Source organism: Zingiber officinale, chromosome 3A, assembly GCF_018446385.1.
Source record: "Zingiber officinale cultivar Zhangliang chromosome 3A, Zo_v1.1, whole genome shotgun sequence".
Taxonomy (NCBI): domain Eukaryota; kingdom Viridiplantae; phylum Streptophyta; class Magnoliopsida; order Zingiberales; family Zingiberaceae; genus Zingiber; species Zingiber officinale.
In genome coordinates this window covers 18147338-18167285 of record NC_055990.1, presented here as the reverse complement: position 1 = coordinate 18167285, position 19948 = coordinate 18147338, and the positions used below count along the sequence as shown (strand labels likewise).

The 19948-nt window shown below is 39.4% G+C and overlaps 1 long non-coding RNA gene across 1 annotated transcript; it reads right to left on the bottom strand.

The window, feature by feature from the left end:
• Positions 1-5707: 5707 nt before the first annotated feature.
• On the bottom strand, positions 5708-7246 carry LOC122053578. Its single transcript, XR_006132249.1, has 3 exons — positions 6565-7246; positions 6405-6474; positions 5708-5770 (listed from the first exon to the last, which is right to left on the bottom strand). It is a non-coding gene; the product is annotated as an uncharacterized LOC122053578 (long non-coding RNA).
• Between the last annotated feature and the right edge of the window lie 12702 nt (positions 7247-19948).

Below are 19948 nucleotides of genomic sequence, written 5' to 3'. Positions count from 1 at the left end.
TTATAAATAGAATTGTAAACAGATTTATAAACAGGATTAATAACAGATTTAAAACAAAATTAGAGACAGAATTTACATTTGAAATTAATTTTATTTATTTAACTTCAAATAGATTTATAAACAGTTTTTTCATCCGTTTCAAAAATTAGAGACGGAATATTTCCGTTTCAAAATTAGCTACGGGGCTTTCACTAACGGATTTTTGAGACGGAATATTCCGTCTCAAACTTTCTTTAGAGACGGAAAAATGATTTTCAGAGACAGATTTTTTCGTCTCTAAAGCCCTGTTTTCTTGTAGTGTTAGTTTTCTTTTCCTTTTGCTATGTCAGAAGTATTCGGGATGGTATATGTTATCTTGATGTTATTACGACATAGTAGATGAATTGTGATCTTGTGTGATGATTTCTGGTATAGTTCTCTTTTGTTTTGGATTATTTACTGCGTGAGTTGTTTGATATATGTTCCAGCCACCTGTGGCTGATGGTATTATTTTGCATGTATTGTTGATTTTGTCACCGGTACAGGGGTGACTCTGTCGAAATTTTTCGGTAGGAATTCCTCTGAGGCCGTGATAAATCTAAGTGTTGCTAATAATAGCATAAGTCACACTAGTAAGTAGAGTATTATATAAGTAATGGTCGCCCTTAGAGAGTAGTAGTGTAGAAGGTGGGTTGTTACAGTTGGTATCAGAGCCAGGTTTCCATTCTCCAGCATCACACACACATCAGCATCAACCTTGCCATCTTCAAGTAAGAAAGTATTTAAATTCTTTCTTTTATTGCTTTCCTTATTATTAACTGCAGTACAGAGTAATTGCTTATGAGTACTTAAGTAAGATAGAAGTTATTGTTTCTCCTTTCTTGATCCATATATATGTATGTTAGAAGGGTTAGAGAAGATATCAAGCCTTTTCCTTTTCATAATTAGATGGCAAGAAGAGGGCGCCCCCGTACTGCCCATACTGAGGAACCAGCTCGAGAGAACGAAGTTCCCAGAGCAACTGAGCCCAATCTTTCTGAAGTGACTCCAGTGGTAACTGAAGTTCCACCAGCTGCCCTGGGAGTCGTCACAGCACCTCAGAGACCAGAAGCTTACCTCATACAGTGGATGAAACTGAAACCAGAGAGCTTCTCAGGCACGACTGAGCCCTAGGATGCCCAGGCTTGGTTTAAAACACTAGAGAGCACAATGGAGCTTCTTGACTGGCCAGAAGTCGAGAAGGTTAAGTGTGCCTCTTTCTGCCTATCTGGAGATCTCGTATGTGGCAGAAGCGAGTTAAGAGTAGGAGAGTAGTCAACCAGAGGAGCTGGGTTGACTTCGAGATAGAGTTTTACAAAGAATTCTTCCGTCAACGGATCACCAATAAACATTATGAAAAGCTTATAGAATTCAGACAAGGTGACCTACTAGTAGAAGAAGCGGTCAAAAGATTCAACAGGCTACCTCGCCTTTGCCTAGAGTTAGTAAGTACAGTGAAAGAACGAGTCAGACTGATGCTCCGAATGCTGAGACCAGAAATATCACTTAATGTGAGTAATGAAACTCACCGACTACAGATTGGTGAAGAGCTGGTCAGCAGGGTATTAGTGAGCACTATCTGAATAGCATCAAGGCACAACAAATGCAATACAAGTCAGTCAAGATCGAATATAAGATAGTGGGGAAATAGAGACCCCAGTCAAGTAATCAGAACTGGAAGGACAAAGATAACAAGAAAGACCCAAGCAAGAAGATGTTCGGGTAGTCTGTGAGTATCCAAAGGTATTCCCAGAAGGGCTACCTGGACTATCTTCCAACAGAGAAGTGGAGCCAATTTCAAAAGCTCCATACCGCATGTCTCTAGTGGAGCTGAAAGAGTTGCAAGAACAACTTCAGGAGCTGCTTGACAAAGGCTTAATCCGCCCTAGTCATTCACCATGGGGAGCTCCTGTGTTGTTTGTCAAGAAGAAGGACGGATCTATGCGGATGTGCATAGATTATAGAGCTCTGAATCAAGTAACAATCAAGAACAAGTACCCCCTTCCCAGGATCGACGACTTATTTGATCAGCTAAAAGGGGCAACAATGTTCTCAAAGATAGACATGCGCTCTGGGTACCATCAGCTGAAGGTGAAAGAAAGAGATATACCCAGAACAACTTTCAGGACTAGATATGGATACTACGAGTTTGTAGTCATGCCTTTTGGTGTGACTAATGCACCAGCGGTCTTCATGGACTTAATGAACAGAGTGTTCAAAGAATACCTTGACAAATTTGTCATCGTATTCATCGACAACATTCTAGTCTATTCAAGAACCCCATAGGAGCATGACACGCACTTGAGGATAGTACTGCAGACCCTTCAGCAAAAGCAGCTGTATGCTAAATTCTCAAAGTGCGAGTTCTGGTTAAATCAGGTGGCATTTCTAGGTCACATTATTTCTAAAGAAGGTATTCAAGTAGATCCAGCCAAGATAGAAGTGGTCAACAACTGGAGTAGACCCAAGAACGCCAGGGAGATCAGAAGCTTCCTTGGTTTAGCTGGGTACTACAGAAAATTCGTGGAGGACTTTTCCAGGATAGCTTCTCTACTAGCAGCCCTCACCAGGAAGAACAAGAAGTTTGAATGGTCAGACAAATGTGAGCAGAGTTTCCAAGAGCTGAAGAAGAGACTGACCAGTGCTCCTATTCTGACCGTTCCAGAGAGTGACAAGAGTTTTGATATCTATAGTGATGCTTCCAAGATGAGCCTAGGAGATGTTCTCATGCAAGAAGGAAAAGTTATAGCTTATGCTTCCAGACAACTCAAAGACTATGAGAAGAACTACCCCACTCATGATCTTGAGCTGGAAGCAGTGGTCTTTGCACTAAAACTCTGGCGACATTACTTGTATGGAGTCTAGTGCAGAATCTTCACAGACCATCAAAGTCTTAAGTACTTCTTCACTCAGAAGGACTTAAACATGAGACAGCGTAGGTGGCTAGAGTTGGTCAAAGATTATGACTGTGAAATCCTCTACCACCCAGGCAAAGCTAACAAAGTGGCAGATGCACTAAGCAGAAAATCCAGCGCATCCCTGATGTCCTTGTCATCATTAGCCCTGTCACTGCAGAAGTAGTTGACAGACTTCGGAATGGAAATTATTTATGGGCAACTCTCTGCATTGACCTTAGAGTCAACCTTGCTTGAGGATATACAGAGAAAGCAAAGTGAAGATCCAGATATCCAAAAGATCAAGCAAGGGATACAAGAAAAGGGAAATTCAGAGTTTCGAGTATCAGATAGTGGAATCCTCTACCAGGGGAACCGCCTTTGTGTCCCCAATGACGAAGAGTTGAGAAAGAAGATTTTAGAAGAAGCTCATAGTACTCCTTACTCCATGCATCCTGGTTCCACCAAGATGTACCAAGACTTGAAACAAAGGTTCTGGTGGTCTGGACTCAAAAGATACGTTGCTAAGTATGTCAGTACCTGCCTGACATGCCAGAGAGTCAAAGCAGAACACCAGAGACCAAGAGGAATGTTACAACCTCTCCCAATACCAGAGTGGAAGTGGGAAGATATATCCATGGACTTCATAACAGGTCTTCCAAGAACTACAAACGGATATGACGCAATATGGGTAGTAGTGGACAGATTGACTAAGTCAGCTCATTTTCTAGCCATCAAGATGTCCCACTCTATAGAGCAGTTGGCGCAACTATACGTTAAAGAGGTGATCAGACTTCATGGAGTTCCTAAATCTATCGTTTCTGTCACGCCCCAAAGGAGTCCCTGCCAGACAAAAATCCGACAGAGTCTCCCCTGTACCGGTGACAATATGAAGCATCACTACAAGCAAAATACATCAGCCACATGCGGCTGGAATATTTATATACACAACCACGCAGTTATAATAACAACCCACACGGCTGGAATGAAACAATCACAACCACGCAGTTATATATAAAACAGCCCACACGGCTGTACTAAAAACCAACACAGCGGAAAAACGAAAACGGAAAGCCCACACAAGACAAATAGATACAATGCATGCCGGCACGACTTAAACACAAATACAACACCAAAAGAATAAGATAGCCACATGGCTAAACACAAATACAATGCCACGAATAAGAAAAGAATATACAATAGAAAACGAACACAGTCTTCGGATGTGACGTAGGACCCGGCAGACAGGATACTCCAAGCGACACACCAACCATCTACCTGCTACCTGAAAACATAAATGTACAAATGCGGTGGTGAGTATAGGTAACTCAGCGGGTAATAGACAAGATAGTGCATGGTCCATAAACAACATGGAGATCACAAGTATACAGTCTCAGTAGGGAATAAAGAACATGATCATACCATCATAATCAATGCACCTAAACATATCTGACATAATCACCTGACATATAACTGTACAAACCACAACTAACACGATGACAGATACATACCCAATCTGGAATCGACGCAAGGTACAAAGATCAGTAAACTCACTGGATCTGCAACAGATATACCCGTGACACCTGTGCAATATAAATACGACTGCATATACATGTAAAATAAATGACATGTATGCAGCATGGCAACCATATGCAACAATCATATCGCAAACAAATGCAACATACCACAAACACATGCAACTAGTAACTACTAGGCATGTATGCAAATATATCTCCAAAGATGCACCGCGCATCAAATGCAAAAGTGCATGCATGCTCCATGGTCACCCCCGCCACCTCTCTAGACACCACGACCCCTGTATGGCCGAGAGGCTTGGGTCCATGACAAACCGTACTAGCCTCCAGTACATGCAGCGCTATAGGCGCCCGAAGCGGACGGTCAGCTAAGTAGTTATCTAACTACATAGCTAAGGGTCCCTGACCACTCATAACTCAAACCCTCTGACTACTGTACCCTCAAGATCCACTACTCCAGAGTGGTCGAGGCTGACAGAACACTGAGCGGCTGAATGAGCACGACAGGACTAGCTCCACTCCTAGCTACCACTCTCCAACAGTGGCCGAATGGGCAGCTATAAACAACCGACGACTCTCTCACCACAAGGGAAACAATAGTCATCAGTATGCAATGAATGATGACATGATATATATATAATCATGATACGAACACCATCATCATCCATGCAACTCTAAATCCACCTAAATACCCCACAACATGAGTATAATCATCATGATAAATCCACACATCCCACCGAACACATGTACACAACTACACACGTATAATCAACCAAAAATCTCCAATAATCCCCCTGGACGCATATGCACAGATAGTAAATACAATCAACATGTATCCTCTAATAATAAACACATCAGACACGTGTACAAACCACAAACATACAATCAACATAACTCCTCCAAAAGTACATAACCAAACACGTGTGTACATACAACATGCAAATGTAGGGTCAACATGATGACTCCCAAAACACATACCAAGCTACATACAATCCACATTATGTACCCAATCAGCATGGTAATACTAACAGCCCGACAATCCCTACAAGACATACTCTACACGTGTAATCACAACAGAGTAGATATCAAGAGTGGAGACTGTATATGAATTAAATAGATCATCACAAGGGTCAAGCATAAGTATCATGCAGGAAAAACAGCAACCGATCAGGATATAAGATAAAGCAGCCTAAACCATCACATAATAGCCATGCACTAAGATCAAGAAAAACTACGTAGAGGCCAAGGAAGAAATACCCGCCTTTATCTGTCGATCATGATAACATAAATCCCACATCGTGATGAACATCCCACATCAAAGTCCTGTATAAATCAATAGATATATTTCATTTAGCTAAATTCATATGAATCAAACAGCTAAATAAAAGCCTAACCCAATTAGGATCACTCCAACTAAATCTGATCTCTGATTAATCCTCCAAACAATCCTCAATCAATCCAACACATACCAATAACGATCATGTTTAACTCCACCTAGTGATCCAAATCCAATACGATATTAAATCCAACATAACAACCTACCCTAATTCATCCATTAATCAACCTCATTATAAACCCCTTCTAAATCCACCGATCACAATTTATCCAAGCACCCACAAATCACAAAATCTCCAACATAATACAATACCAATCCTTATCAATTCATCAACACCAATAATGATCATGTATCTATCTGTATAAATCATTCACCGAATAACCATTATAGATTAACTCCAAAACAACTTGAATAAATTTCTACAATCCATCACTACTAAACCAATCCACCACATAATGATATCAACCCACAATAATCTATCATTAAAATCAAATCTCCACCATAAATCCACATCTACCTATCTCACCATCAACAACTAACCAAACCACCACATAATAACACATACTAAAGCTAGTATCAATATATTCATTGACCGGATCAATGTTAACCATAAAAACTAACCTTAATAGCCTTCCTCATTCAATCCTCAGCTGAAGAAGAATCGCCACAGCAAATCCAGCCCCCCTTAAATCTGCCACCGAAATTCCAGGACATGAAATCAGCCCAACAAGATAACCAAGAAAGAACTCCTCCTGCTATCAATCAAAGTCTACATACTTACCCTAAATCCAGATCTGAAATCACACAAAGAAGGATCCCTCCAACTACCGTGATGTTGATCTAGGACAAGGAAGGGCAGCGGCAGTGCTAGGGCATGATTTAGTGATCGGAGGAAGGAACTAGGGCAATGGTCCTCGTTGATCCATAGAGAATCCGATGATAAGGAAGCGGTTAGGGCTCGGGTGTTGGCGTGGATCAGTGCTGGCGATTGACAGCATCAACACCGTGGATTGCAGTGCTCCTAGCCGAGAGAGGAGAGGAGATGCCACCCCTACTGGTAGCGGCACTGATCGAGGTCCCCAAGCGAGATGGAGAGTTAGCCCTAACCTCCCCTTTGCGTCGATCCTTCCTCCGACGACAGCGGCACGGCGTTGGGCGGTGTCCGCCGAAATTGGGCAGAAACGATGCAAGAACAACTAGGGCACGGCCAATAAATCGAGGGAGAGAGAGACATGGTAAGCCAACCCTCGGATAATCGCAACACCGAGCTTCACCGGCGACTGCTGTGGCATAGCGTCGGGCGATGGCGTGAGGAGGCGCGGTTGGCGATCTAGGGCAGAGTTACGAGAGGGGGAGAAGGCTCAGCCGAGACACGCTGGAGAAAGAGATTGTTGCCGGCGGTGGGCTCGCGGCGACCGGCGATCAGGCGAGGAGAGAGCGCGAGAGAGGAAGGGGAGTTTCGGGCAGAAGGAAATCGGGGAGGAAGAGAATAAGAATCGGGGGAAAAAATTAGGGAAATTGGGATTTAAACCTAGATTTGATTAATTAAAGTCTAAGTCCATTCCTAAATCAACTCCCACTTAATTAGGTATCCAAATAGGTCTCCTTTGTTCCCCGAATCCATCTCCTCAAAACGGATCATACGGACTCCGTTTAAATCCCGAAAAATTTCTAAAAATTCTGGAAATATCCAATAAAATTTGTCCCGTCCAATAATATTTATTATTTAATTTTTCGATATCTTACAGTTTCTGATAGAGATGGGCGCTTCACCTCACACTTTTGGGAGTGTGTTCAGAATGCACTAGGCATCAAACTCAAGTTCAGCACAGTCTTCCATCCTCAGACTGATGGACAGACAGAGCGAGTGAATCAAATTTTAAAAGATATGCTCAGGGCTTGTGCGCTAGATTTCAAGGGAAGTTGGTGCAAGTATCTATGCCTAGCTGAGTTTGCCTACAACAATAGCTATCAGGCCACCATCAAGATGGCACCTTATGAGGCGTTGTATGGCAGGAAGTACAAATCACCCATTTGCTAGCAAGAAGCAGGTGAAAGAAGAGAAAAGGAAGTAGAGCTGGGCATCCAGACTGAGATGATAGAAGAAACCACTCAGGCTATCCAGAAGATCAGACAGAGGATTGAGACTGCCCAGAGTAGACAGAAGAGTTATGCTGACACACGCCGTAGGCCACTTGAATTTCAAGTAGGGGATTCAGTCTTTCTCAAAGTTGCTCCTATGAAGGGAGTGATGAGATTTGGCAAGAAGGGCAAATTAAGTCCCCGCTATGTAGGACCTTACCTGATCATAGAGAGGATTGGGAAAGTAGCTTACAAGCTGGACTTACCACAAGACATGTCAGCAATACATAATGTTTTCACGTCTCCATGCTAAAGAAGTGTCTCCATGACCCTAGCCAAATGATTGAGCCTCAGTCAGTGCAGATTCAAGAGGATCTTAGCTATGAGAGCAGACCTACACAGATAGTGGATAGAGAAGTTAAGAGGCTAAGGAATAAAGAGGTACCACAAGTGAAGGTCATCTGGCAGAACCAGAAGCACGAGGAAGTTACTTGGGAGTGTGAGGACAGTATGAGACAGAAATATCCAGAACTATTCTAAGTTCGAGGACGAACTTTTTATAAGGTATGGGGATTGTAACGACCCAACTTTCCCTATTTAGAGTTCTAAATGTCCTTAAAAATATTGGGAAATGCTTTTAAAATATTCTAGAGATTTTTAAAAATTTTTAGAGTATTTTGATGTAATTTTTAGAGGTCGTTTGGTATTTTTACAAAACGAAAGAGATTTTTGACAAAAAAATGTCCAAGCCGAGATTTGAACCGGAAACCTCGGGTTAAGCAGAGATTCGCTTAACCAACAGACCAGTCGCAGGTTTCTTAGTAAAACCCGAACCAAATGGTATTTAAGCTATAGTTGGAACATTTAAAATAAATTGACATAAAAAGGGGCGCGGCTGAGGATCGAAGCCCAGGCCTTTGGCCCGATCAAAACCCAGCCAACCAACTGTTCCACGGTTGTTTTGTGATTAAGAAGGGAAGCGAATATATTTAAGTAGTAGTTGGTGACAAAAATTTTAGGTATTAAAAGGAGGACTAAGGTTTTAGACGAAACCTAATTTTCCTTCTCCCTCATGTTGGTTGCTACTCGGAAAACCTAGAGGTTCCACTGTACAAAAATTTTGTACAAAGGTCTGAACCTTTTCCTAGCTACCATGTGTTCTTTTAAATTAAATTTTGAATCGCCTGCGGAACTTAACACGTTTGATCCAAAACTTAATCTATTTGTTCTTTTAGGTTTTGACTTGGATCTCCTGCGGAACTTAACACGTTTGATCCAAATCACCTAAGTTATTAATTTCATTAAATATTAATTTCCAAAATTGGTTCCCTGTACTGACGTGGCGAGGCACATGACCTTCTTGGATATGGGAGCAACCACCACCGACTAGACAAAACCTTTTAAGGAAAGTTAATATTTAATTTCCTAAAATAACTTTAGGTCAACCGAAAAGAACAATCAAATCACAAGGAAAAGAAAAACAAAAGAACACTATATCGAAAACAAATTCGAAACACTAGAATCGTATGCCTCTTGTATTTAGTATTATTTCCAAAAATAACTAGTATGATGCGGAAAGAAAAATACTAGTTATACCTTTTAGAAAAACCTCTTGATCTTCTACCGTATTCCTCTTCTAACCTCGGACGTTGTGTGGGCAACGATCTTCCGAGATGAGAACCACCAAGCACCTTCTTCTTCCTTGCAAGTTTCGGCCATCAAAACTTCTTCTAGGATGAAGAGGTTCGGCCACCACCATCATGCTCCAAGGGATGCTAGAAAAGAGGCTTCTTTTCTCTCCTTCTTCTCCTTCTTAGATCCGGCCACCAAAGCTATCTCCACCATGAGTAGGTTTCGGCCACACAAAGGAGAGGAGAGGAAAGAAAGGGCTGGCCTCACCCAAAGAAGAAAAGAGGGAGAAAAATAATAGAGTTCTTCTACAATGAAGGCACCTCTACCCCCTCTTTTATAATCCTTGGTCTTGGCAAATAAGGAAATTTAAATAAAAACTTCCTTAATTCTTTTTCCATGAAAAGGAAAATTTATTTAATTAAAAATAATTTTTCTCTTCTCAATTTACAATGGCCGGCCATTATACAAATCTCCAAGCAAATAAAATTTTAAACACCAATTAAAACTTCCTTATTTGCTTCCGGAAATTTATAAAACTTTCTCAATAATTTTTATCCCTTCATGATTGGGTTATAAAAAGGAAATTTAATAAATTAAAATCTTTCTTTTAAACATGTGGATAAAAAGAAAGTTATCTCTATAAATTAAAATCTCTTTTAATCTACAAATAAGGAAAGATATCAAATCTTTTCTTAATCTTTTGTAGAAACTTATAAAAGAGAATATTTAATTTTAAACTCTCTTTTAAATCATGAACATGATTAAAAAGGAAAGTTTTCTTAAAATTTAAAATCCTCCTTTAATCAACAAATAAGGAAAGATTTCAAATTTTAAACTCTCTTTTAAACATATAGATGATTTACAAATAAGGAAATTTTTACCAAAAATTAAAACCATCCCTTTAAACTACAAATAAGGAAAGAGATTAATCTCTTCTCTTAATCTTTTGTAGAAAGCTATAAAAGGAAATTTTTTATTTTTAAACTCTCTTTTAAAATCATGATATCCACAAAAGAAATAATTTTAATAAAAATCCTTTTTAATATTCTAGTGGCCGGCCACCTAAGCTTGGGACCCAAGCTTTGGCCGGCCACCTACATGACTCATCCACTTGATCTTGGCCGGCCCTAGCTTGGGTTCCAAGCTAGCTTGGCCGGCCCCATTGGATGGGTAAAAAGGTGGGTATGCGGTGGGTATAAATCTCTATATACTAGAGGCTACAATAGGGACCGAGAGGAGGAATTGGTTTTGGTCTCCCGATGAAATTTAGCATCCCGTGTTCGCCCCGAACACACAACTTAATTTCATCAATAATAATTCATTCCACTAAAGAACTATTATTGAACTACCGCACCAATCCCAAATTACATTTTGGGCTCCTTCTTATTATGAGTATGTTAGTCTCCCTGTTTTTAAGATAACAAATGTCCACTAATTAAGTAAGTTACTGACAACTCACTTAATTAATATCTAGCTCCAAGTGTAGTACCACTCAACTTTATCGTCATGTCGGACTAAGTCCACCTGCAGGGTTTAACATGACAATCCTTATGAGCTCCTCTTGGGGACATTCTCAACCTAGATCACTAGGACACAATTTCCTTCTATAATCAACAACACACACTATAAGTGATATCATTTCCCAACTTATCGGGCTTATTGATTTATCGAACTAAATCTCACCCATTGACAAATTAAAGAAATAAATATCAAATATATGTGCTTGTTATTATATTAGGATTAAGAGCACACACTTCCATAATAACTGAGGTCTTTGTTCCTTTATAAAGTCAGTATAAAAGGAACGAACTCAAATGGTCCTACTCAATACACTCTAAGTGTACTAGTGTAATTATATAGTTAAGATAAACTAATACCTAATTACACTACAACCTTCCAATCGTTTGTTCCTTTCCATCTTAGTCGTGAGCTACTGTTTATAATTTATAAGGAACCGATAACATGATCTTATGTATGTGACACCACACACCATGTTATCTACAATATAAATTAATTGAGCAACTACATTTATCATAAATGTAGACATTTGACCAATGTGATTCTTATTTCTAGATAAATGTTTATACCAAAAGCTAGACTTTTAGTATACACTCTAACAATCTCCCACTTATACTAAAAGACTAAGCTGTCATATCTGCTGCCATACATCTGATTCCCAACCCTTCAACATGCCCATCAAAAGCTCTTGCCTTAAGGACCTTAGTGAAAGGATCTATAGGTCATCACCTGATGCAATCTAGGCAGCAACAACTTCTCCTCGTTATACAATTTCTTGTATTGGGTAGTACTTGCGCTCTATTGTGTTTACTTGCCTTATAGACTTATGGTTTCTTCGAGTTTGCTACTGCACCAACATTATTACAATAAATTGTAACAATCTTTGGACAAACCAGAAATCATATCTAAGTCTATCTTGAGATTATTGAGTCATTCAGCTTTTATGGCTACCTCAGAGGCTTGCCATATATAAGCTTCTATGGTGGAGTCCAGAAAAACACCTATGCTTATCACTCTTCCATAGTTATGACTTTACCTCCTAAAGTAAACACAAAATCCCGAGGTTGACTTATTATTATCCCTATCCGATTGGAAGCCAAAATCCATGCAACCCACTAGGACCAAATTAACTGCCTTGTAAGCTAGCATATAATCTCTAGTGCCTCTAAGGTAATTCAATATATGCTTTACTGCAGTCCACTGTCCTTGTCCAGGGTTACTTTGATATCTGCTAACTATGCCCTTGGCAAAACAGATTTCTGATCTCGTGCATAGCATATATTAGGCTTCCGATAGCCGAAGCATAAAGAACTGCCTTTATTTCCTTTATCTCCTTTGATGTCTACAGAGACATATCTTTAGATAAAGTTACTCCATCCTTAAAAAGTAAGAAACCTTTCTTGGAGTTTTGCATGCTTAAAACGAGCAAGGATTTTTCCGATGTATGAAGCTTGGAATAAGTAAAATATTCTTTTCTTGCGATCCCTTATTACTTTGATCTCAAGAATATATACATTCTCCCAAGTCCTTTATATCGAATTGTTTGGACAACCATACCCTTACTTCTGACAACATTTTGATATTGTTTCCAACTACTAAAAATGTTATCTACGTATAGTACAAGAAATACCACCACGCTTCCATCACACCTTTTGTATACACAAGACTTATCCAGTTACTAAATGAATCCAAAGGTCTGGATTACTTTTATAAACTGGATGTTCCAAGACCTTGAAGCGTTGTATCAGTCCATAGACTGATTGAGCTTGCACACAAGATGCTCTTAGCCCTTTGCAATGAACCCTTCTGGTTACTTTATATGGATGCTTTCTTCAAGACTTCCATTAAGGAATGTTGTCTTGACATCCACTTACCAAATAGATAAAAGAATCCGGATAGACTTAAGCATGGCTACTAGTGAAAAAGTTTCCTTTTTCATCTAGCCTTGCTTTAAAAGTTTCTACCTTCCTGTCTATCCCTATTATAGACCTTTTTATACCCAAAGGCTTTTACACCATTTGGTGGTTCTACAAGCTTCCAGATTTTATTAGAATACATATATTCTAATTCTGTTATTCATTACTCTTTGCCAAGATATTGCATCTTTATCTTGGAGTGCTTCGTCATATGTCCGGAGATCAGGTTCATGTCCTCCAGGGATCGAGTCCAAAAACTCTCCCAAAACATGAATCTTTTTAGGTTGTCTAACAACCCTCCCACTACGATAAGGCACTTTCTGTAATTGTGTATCATTTGTGATACGTGTTGCAGTTTCCTTGTGGTATCTCATCTTGTACAGTTGGTACTAGATTAGACATGCCTTTTATTATTTCCTTAAGAACAAATTTTCTTATGGGCACATGGTTTATTACATAGTCCTTTTTTTAAAAATCGGTCATTGAGGCTAACAATGACCTTCTGATTTTTAAGACTATAAACCTACTTTCATTTCACTAGGATAACCCGCAAACAAGTGAATTCCTGTCCAACTTATCATTGTCTCTCTTCTGCATATGTGCTGGATTACCCGAATCCGAATATGCTTCGAAATAGGCTTACGCCTATTCAGCAATTCTATATGAATAGAGAGTTCTGACTTTAGAAGGTACTATATTCACTCCAGTTTCCAGAGTATATCCTTAAAATGATTTTGATAATATTCTTAATAACTCATCAATCTACTTATTTCCATAAGAGTCCTATACCTTCCTTTTCCTACACCATTCTGTTGGGGTATACCAGGTGTAGTTAGTTGGGATTCAATCCCTACTTCTGATAAATGACTCCTAAATTATCCCAAGAGGTACTTGCCACTACGATCTTACCGTAGTGTCTTGATACTTTTACTTTGTCATTTCTCCACATCAGCCTCGTACTCTTTGAACTAATCAAAGCACTTAGACTTGCGGCACATCAAGTAAATATATCCATATCTCAAATAGTTGTCTATAAAATAGATGAAATATTTGAAACAACCTCTTGCCTGGATGCTCATAGGATCACACAAATCAGAATGAACCAATTCCAATATATCTTTGACTCCATACCCCTTAGACTTAAAAGCTTCTTAGTTATTTTTCCTTCCAAGTAAGACTCGTAGGTTGGAAAGATTTCCACTACTAATGAACCCAAAAGTTCATCAGCTACCAATGAATCCTACTCAAGTTAATATAACCTAGCCTTAGAAGCCAAAGATATAATTGGTTCATTTTTGAAGGTTACTTTCTCTTAAAGTTAGAAGATGTGTTACTAATTTCCATTTGTTGCATCGTGAGAGTTATTGGATTTATAAATTGTCAACCAACGTACCAGAACAGATAACTTCCCTCTTTTTCTTAATAACAACTTTGTTATTTAAAAGAGGCAGAATATCAAGTTCTTTGAATAGTTTAGAAACTGAAAACTAGTTCTTTCTAAACTTGGTGCGTAAAGACAATTACTCAAAAATCCATGTTTTATTCTTATCAAAAGATAAACATCTCCCACTGCAACAGCTACCATTTTTACAGTAGTGCCCATGTAGACGGTGTTTTAATTTTCATTTAGTTGTCGGGTTTCCTGGAACCCTGCAATGAATTGCGGACATGATTAATGGCATCTATATCTACACTCCAGGTTCTGGTAGATAACACCACTAAACATGTTTCAACTAATGAATTAAATACACTTATATTGTTCTTAGTTCTAAGAAGACAGTCTACCTTAATGTCCAAGTCCTATTTCTAATCATTACAATTGGGATTACTAAGTCGTTCTTATAGTATGACTACTAGGGGATTGACAAACATTTTAAATCCTAAGAATCACAAAAATACTTGGTCAAGATCAACTCCTTAAAAATCCCCATGAATTTTGTATGCCACGATAGTGTGGACGTATACAAAATTGAAGAGGAGATTTTATTCATTAATTTTATTATCTCGTCAACTTTACTTTATGACGAATAAAATTAATAGTTGATCTGTCTTTGATCAAATATTTGGTCAAAAACTTTTGAATTTTAAAAAATATTGATTCCTCAAACAATATTATTTAAATTCACCAACACCTCAAACACCGTGAATTTTGCATGCCACGTTAGTGTGGACGTATACAAATTCAACATTTGTAAAAGGAGGGTTTTAACCCATTAATTTTATTATCTTGTCAACCTAACTTTTTGACAAATAAAATTAATAGTTGGTATCATTTGGTCACACAAATAATAGCAGTGACTCCGATGGGGAGGATACTATTAGATGTGTCTAAGTGTATACCATTACTTGACACTATGTCCATTAATAAGATTATGCCCCTTCCGTTGGGGAAGATCACACGCTCTTAATTAACTTCCTATAGTCATCCAAAAATGGAAGTATGTTCTAGTGATCCACAAACAAGCTCATCCGTTATGGAGGAAGGCACTCAGAGCCAACGCGCAAGCTTGTTTGCATCACTTACAAACTAGTAATGGAGACCATGGGATTTACTTAAAAATCCCTCTCCCACTTAGTTATTTATAAACGAGGAATTTTAACTATGCTAGCCTACTAAATATGTAAACTAACATGCACACACAGCACAATATAAAAGCAATAAATAGAAAATCTAATTTTCAACTATTATGGCTTTTATCTCTTGTTGTCCTCCGTGTGTTGTCATCCCAAGCTGTTGCCATATTTGGCCACTGCCATCCATCTTGCTCCTAGTTCCGCTGCGCCTCTGGTTCTTAGAAAGTTCCACGCTTTGTAAGATTCGATCCGCGACATAAATAGAATTTTACATTTTGATCCTATATTCCTCGAAGGAATGTACATGTAAACTAGATCGAACATAAAATAAAATTTACATCCATCGATCCTATATTCCATAAAAGGAATGTACATGTAACTAGATCAAAAATAAAATCCTAATAAAACTAAATACAGCTCCTGCTGTATTTTATAATACAATCATGCACACACAATAAAATGCCCTTGACATGTCCAAGGGTCCAATCACACACATAATAACTATAAGCCATAATAGTTGGATCCTGCATCCACAAAGTTAGCACATCCTACTATTAACTTGCCTAAATTATGTATGACATGTGCATAATTAAACTAATACCAAATACACAGAGGCTAAACCCTAGCTCTGATACCAATTGTAGGTTGCTACTCGGAAAACTAGAGGTTCCACTGTACAAAAATTTTATACAAAGGTCTGAACCTTTTCCTAGCTACCATGTGTTCTTTTAAATTAAATTTTGGATCGCCTGCGGAACTTAACAAGTTTGATCCAAAACTTAATCTATTTGTTCTTTTAGGTTTTGACTTGGATCTCCTGCGGAACTTAACACGTTTGATCCAAATCACCTAAGTTATTAATTCCATTAAATATTAATTTCCAAAATTGGTTCCCAGTACTGACGTGGCAAGTCACATGGCCTTCTTGGATATGGGAGCAACCTCCACCGACTAGACAAAACCTTTTAAGGAAAGCTAATATTTAATTTCCTAAAATAACTTTAGGTCAACCGAAAAGAACAATCAAATCACAAGGAAAAGAAAAACAAAAGAACACTATATCGAAAACAAATTCGAAACACTAGAATCGTATGCCTCTTGTATTTAGTATTATTTCCAAAAATAACTAGTATGATGCGGAAAGAAAAATACTAGTTATACCTTTTAGAAAAACCTCTTAATCTTCTACCGTATTCCTCTTCTAACCTCGGACGTTGTGTGGGCAACGATCTTCCGAGATGAGAACCACCAAGCACCTTCTTCTTCCTTGCAAGTGTTGGGATCGATGGTCCTCGGCTAGAGAGGGGGGTGTGAATAGCCGCCCCAAATCGTTCGCGTTTCTTTCTACAAACTAGGGTTAGCGCAGCGGAAATAAGAACAAGAAACGAAAACAAGAAGATCAAACCTCAACGCGTCGATGTAACGAGGTTCGGAGATAAACTCCTACTCCTCGGCGTGTCCGTAAGGTGGACGAGCCCTATCAATCCGTCGGTGGATGAGTCCCCGGAGAACCGGCTAATAATCACTCCTTCTGGGTGGAGAAACCTCGCCACAAAGTTTTGCAAAAGCAATACAAGAAGGAGTATACAGCAAGAAGCAAAATACAATACAACTGTAAAACCTTCGCTTACTTGCCTTCTCTTCGACTGGATGAAGCAGCAGCTTCAAGCGACGCCTACAACAGCAGGAAACCAGTCGCAGAAGCTCACACGAAGCTTCGGAACTCAACAAAGCTCAAGAGCACAACAGCAGCTCAGTAGAAAGAAGAGGAAGAAGTTGTCGCGCAGCAGCAGCCCTCGACCCCTTTATACCTGCGAAGAAGACAGCGAAGAAACTAGCCGTTGCGTCGCAACGGCTAGAACCCTGATCGGTCTACGGACCGATCAGGCCGATCGGTCCCCGCATCGACCGTTAGTGCACGTAACCTTCATGCGTGCTCGACGGCGTGGACCGATCAGAGCAACTGATCGGTCCACCGATCAACTCTGGCTGTGCTTCCGCGACATCGTCTCGATCGGTCCCCACCGATCAGGGACGTAACTGATCGCGGACCGATCACCGCTTTTTTTCGCCTGTTGCTGATCGGTCACCGATCGATGTCAACAGAGTTCGATATCGATCGGTCACGGACCGATCGGAGCAAACAAGGTATCACTGGATCGGTCTGGTGACCGATCCAGAGCTTGGTTTTTGCCCAAACCAAGTCCCAAGACTTCCAAACCAATATCCGGTCAACCTTGACCTATTGGTACTTCATCCCTAGCATCTGGTCACTCCCTTGACCTGCTAGAACTCCCTGCCAAGTGTCCGGTCAATCCCTTTGACCTACTTGGACTTTCCAATACCAGAAGTCCGATCATCCCTGATCCATCTGGATTTTCCCTTGCCCGGCTTTACTCACCAGGACTTTCCACCTGGCTTCACTCACCAGGATTTCCACACTGCCTAACATCCCAGTTAGGACTTTCCCACTACCTGGCTTCACTCACCAGGACTTTCCAACTGCCTAACATCCCAGTTAGGACTTTCCCACTGCCTGGCTTCACTCACCAGGACTTTCCCCGTGCCAAGTCTCCATACTTGGACTTTTCCAGTGCCAAGTCTCCATACTTGGACTTTTCCAGTGCCAAGTCTCCATACTTGGACTTTTCGCGTGCCAAGCTCCCTGCTTGGACTTTTCCGTGCCAAGTCTCCATACTTGGACTTTTCCCGAATCAGGTCAACCAGGTCAACCCTGACCTACGGTTGCACCAATAATCTCCCAAACATCTATTCTTGTCCCACATCAAGAATAGAACTCTCTCACGAGTGTCAAACATCAACATGCAACACAACTAGGTCAACCTTGACCTAAGGTTGCACCGACAATCTCCCCAAGTCAAACATCAAAATACAACTCGAGTCACGTCAACTCGAGTAGGGTCAACCAGGTCAACCTTGACCTAAGGTTGCACCAACAGCAAGTTTCGGCCATCAAAACTTCTTCTAGGATGAAGAGGTTCGGCCACCACCATCATGCTCCAAGGGATGCTAGAAAAGAGGCTTCTTTTCTCTCCTTCTTCTCCTTCTTAGATCCGGCCACCAAAGCTATCTCCACCATGAGTAGGTTTCGGCCACACAAAGGAGAGGAGAGGAAAGAAAGGGCCAGCCTCACCCAAAGAAGAAAAGAGGGAGAAAAATAATAGAGTTCTTCTACAATGAAGGCACCTCTACCCCCTCTTTTATAATCCTTGGTCTTGGCAAATAAGGAAATTTAAATAAAAACTTCCTTAATTCTTTTGCCACGAAAAGGAAAATTTATTTAATTAAAAATAATTTTTCTCTTCTCAATTTACAATGGCCGGCCATTATACAAATCTCCAAGCAAATAAAATTTTAAACACCAATTAAAACTTCCTTATTTGCTTCCGGAAATTTATAAAAATTTCTCAATAATTTTTATCCCTTCATGATAGGTTTATAAAAAGAAAATTTAATAAATTAAAATCTTTCTTTTAAACATGTGGATAAAAAGAAAGTTATCTCTATAAATTAAAATCTCTTTTAATCTACAAATAAGGAAAGATATCAAATCTTTTCTTAATCTTTTGTAGAAACTTATAAAAGAGAATATTTAATTTTAAACTCTCTTTTAAATCATGAACATGATTAAAAAGGAAAGTTTTCTTAAAATTTAAAATCCTCCTTTAATAAACAAATAAGGAAAGATTTCAAATTTTAAACTCTCTTTTAAACATATAGATGATTTACAAAAAAGGAAAGTTTTTACCAAAAATTAAAACCATCCTTTTAAACTACAAATAAGGAAAGAGATTAATCTCTTCTCTTAATCTTTTGTAGAAAGCTATAAAAGGAAATTTTTAATTTTTAAACTCTCTTTTAAAATCATGATATCCACATAAGAAATAATTTTAATAAAAATCCTTTTTAATATTCTAGTGGCCGGCCACCTAAGCTTGGGACCCAAGCTTTGGCCGGCCACCTACATGACTCATCCACTTGATCTTGGCTGGCCCTAGCTTGGGTTCCAAGCTAGCTTGGCCGGCCCCATTGGATGGGTAAGAAGGTGGGTATGCGGTGGGTATAAATCTCTATATACTAGAGGCTACGATAGAGACCGAGAGGAGGAATTGGTTTTGGTCTCCCGATGAAATTAAGCATCCCGTATTTGCCCCGAACACACAACTTAATTTCATCAATAATAATTCATTCCACTAAAGAACTATTATTGAACTACCGCACCAATCCCAAATTACATTTTGGGCTCCTTCTTATTATGAGTATGTTAGTCTCCCTGTGTTTAAGATAACAAATGTCCACTAATTAAGTAAGTTACTGACAACTCACTTAATTAATATCTAGCTCCAAGAGTAGTACCACTCAACTTTATCGTCATGTCGGACTAAGTCCACCTGCAGGGTTTAACATGACAATCCTTATGAG